A 3541-nucleotide genomic window follows, 5' to 3' on the forward strand; every position below is an offset into this window, starting at 1 on the left:
AGAGGACTTAAGCAACCACAGACTTTGGGATCTGTGGAGAGTCCCAGAATAGAACCTCCAGAAATACCAAGGAGAAATTGTACTATGATGCTGTTGTATTAGTTATGGTTTGCCATGGAGACAGAACCAAGAAGAGACTAGATAGATGATTGATTGATTGATTGATTGATTATGTACATGATGTACTAAAGGAGTTAATTCATGGGACTATGGAGCCTGACTGAGAAGGCCCACAATAGGCCATCTTAAAGCTGAATATTCAAGGAGGCCAAGAGCATGGTTCAGGTCAAGTTCAAATACTACGGAAGCAGGGAAATGGATGGAATAACTCTCAGTCCAAGACTGAAGATCTGAGAACTGAGCAGGCCACTGGTGCCAGAGTCCAAAGTTTGGAGAACCTGAAGTTCTGAGCTCCAAGAGCAGGAAGAAAGAGGTCCCAGTGCCAGGAAAGAAAAAGGATGAATTTGTCTTTCCCCATCTTTTTGTTCTTTCTGGAACCCCACCTATTGTATGGTACTCACTCACACTGAAGGCAAATGTTTCTCACTGAAACATCTATGAGAATCTATTCCAGAAACACCTTCACAGAAATAACATTTAACCAGCTATGTATTACTTAATGCAGTCAAGTTTTCACCTCACATTAACCATCATATCCATAGCAATCAAAGCAACATGGTAAAAACAGACCTAGAGACCGACAGAACAGAGTAGACTGCTCAGAAAAAAACTACTCATTTGTCAGTTCTCTTCAATAAAGGCACCACATAATAAAGCTGTGTGGAAAAGATACACACAAGGAAAGGATAGTCTCTTTGACAAATATTGTTGGGAAAATTGAATATTTATGAACAGAAGAATGAAATTGGACATCTATCTCACACCATTCATAAAAATCAACACAAAATTTGTATCAAAGACTTAAACATAAGGCACAAAGCTATAAAACTACTAGAAGAAAACAGGGCGGCATCCATTTTTAAAAGTTGACTGGAAAATTATACACCAATATACTCTTAATATGTTTTACTCTTCTAATTAAACTAAGTGAAACAATAAAAGAGAAAGAAAACATAGGGAGAAAAGTTATTTCACATTGGTCTGGGGAATTGTTTTTATCATGACCTCCAAAACACAGACAACAATAGCAAAAATAGACAAGTAGGATTATATCAAACTAAAAACCTATACAGCAAAGGAAACAACCAAGAGAGTGACAAGACATGAGGAAAATATTAGAATTACCTATGGAATGGGAGAAAACATTTGCAAACCTCAGTAAACAGTGTCCTGACTTCACGAGAGTACAAGCTCCATTGCTACAAAATAGCACCCAACAGTTCTTTTTTTTATTTTTTTTAAACACACACACACAGAGAGAGAGAGAGAATTTTTTAATATCTATTTTTCAGTTTTCGGCGGACACAACATCTTTGTTTGTACGTGGTGCTGAGGATTGAACCCAGGCCGCACGCATGCCAGGCGAGCGCGCTACCACTTGAGACACATCCCCCTCCCCACCCAACACTTCTTAGTCAAGTTATTTCCATTTATAAAATTTTAATCAACCAAGAGCTAAATGCTGCTCTGATCTAAATCCATCTACCTTACTTTCCCTTCCTGGGGAATTTCATGACTATTTAACCATTGTCTATAATGTCCTGCCTTGAATTAATGTTTTCCTAGAAACTCTAAAATATTATTTGTTGATAACTTAGGTCTTTAAAATAATCCATGTATATTTTGTGCTGGGCACTCTATCACAGACTATCTTATTTAAGTGTTCTACTTAACATGCCTTAGAAGTTCATGAGTGCAGTTGTGATTCAGGTTGGGTTCCCAGAAGGAGAACCAGACAAATGTGTAAGACATTTAAAAGGAAGGGGAAAGGATAAGATGGAAGGGAAATATGGCAGAGGATCAGACTGGACTAATTATGCAGTCTTATCCAAGATTTCAAGCAATGCTATGGAGCTCCAAAGCAGAGGTGACCTTTCAGAATTGTTTCCATTTCAGGGAGAAAGTCTAGCACCTTCCTCAATCACTGCAAATAGGATGATGACCTTGGACCAAACAACTGGAGAAAACAATTTTCAAAAGGGCTGGCAGCTAAGGGACTTGGTTCTTCAGTCCAGAAGAAGAACAAGGATATCATAGCTTAGTTTCTCCTACAGGCATGTATAAAAGAGGTTTTCTAAATATCTGAGACACCACCATCGAACATGAAGAAAAAAGAAATGACTTATCAGAGGCAGTTCAACATGCAAAGGAAATCTTGGCTGTGAATAAAGGTCACACTTCTGAAGTAAAGGGGTCATTCCATCCATAAACTATTTTTACAAAGCACCTTTCTTGTGGTTAGTTGTATGTGTCAACTTGACATTTGAATCCGTAGACTGAGTAAAGCATGTTGCCCTCTCCAATGTGGCTGGGCATCATCTAATTGCTTGAATAAAACAAAAGATTTCTTCGTGATGATCTTCTAATTAAAACATTGGTGTTCTGCCTTTGGACTTGTACTGAAACTTAAAAACATCAAGCTTTCTTGGTTCTTGGGTCTCTGGGCTGCAGATCTTGGGACTTCTTAGTCTCCATAATCATGTGAGCCAATTTCTGACAAAAATTAAATAAATATATAAACAAATAATTCTTATTATTCTCTCTCTCTCTCTCTCTCTCTCTCTCTCTCTCTCTATATATATATATATATATATATATATATATATATATATATATATATATCTCCTGGTTCTATTTAACTAGAAGATCCTGTCTAATATAATCCCTTATTTATTTTGTTATTCTTTGTATTAAAAGAAAATGTCTTATTTCATAAATCCAGAAGTTACACAAATATAACAATCTGTCCTTATAGAGAAAAGATATTTCAGTACTGTCTCATGTACTCTGATAGATTTAGATAGATATTCCCAAGACATTTATTCAGTGACACCCAAATAAATTTTCAGCACTTAAGTGCATACACTTCACAAATACTCACTATGGCAAAGGCTTATTGGTCCAAATGTCTAAAAAAAAATATATTGGTGAGGAAATTTCCTCTGGGAGGCTTAACAGGTGACCAAATTTTCTATATTTATCGTAACTCAAGAAAAATTATAAAGGTAGTGCAGAACTCACAACCCTATTTCAAGGATACTTTCAATATGTATAAATGGATTCATTTAATTGTACAAATCACAAAACTTTAGTAGGATTTAGTAACAATTTTTAAATTTTCTGGGTATATTGAAACTTTTCCTTGTAGAAAGTCGAATACTCAAACTTCTTTTTTTCTTATTAGTTATACATCACAGTAGAATGCATTTGGATATATACATATATGGAGTATAACTTCCCATTCTTCTGGTTATACATGATGTAGAATTACATTGGTAGTGTATTCATATATGCATATAGGAAAGCAATATTTGATTCATTCTCCTATATTTTCCATTCCCACTCCCCCTCCCTTCCCTTCATTCCCTTTTGTCTAATCCAAAGTACTTCTATTCTTCCCTACTCCACCCCCCCCCCCCCC

Source organism: Marmota marmota, unplaced genomic scaffold (genome assembly GCF_001458135.2).
Source record: "Marmota marmota marmota unplaced genomic scaffold, marMar, whole genome shotgun sequence".
NCBI lineage: Eukaryota > Metazoa > Chordata > Mammalia > Rodentia > Sciuridae > Marmota > Marmota marmota.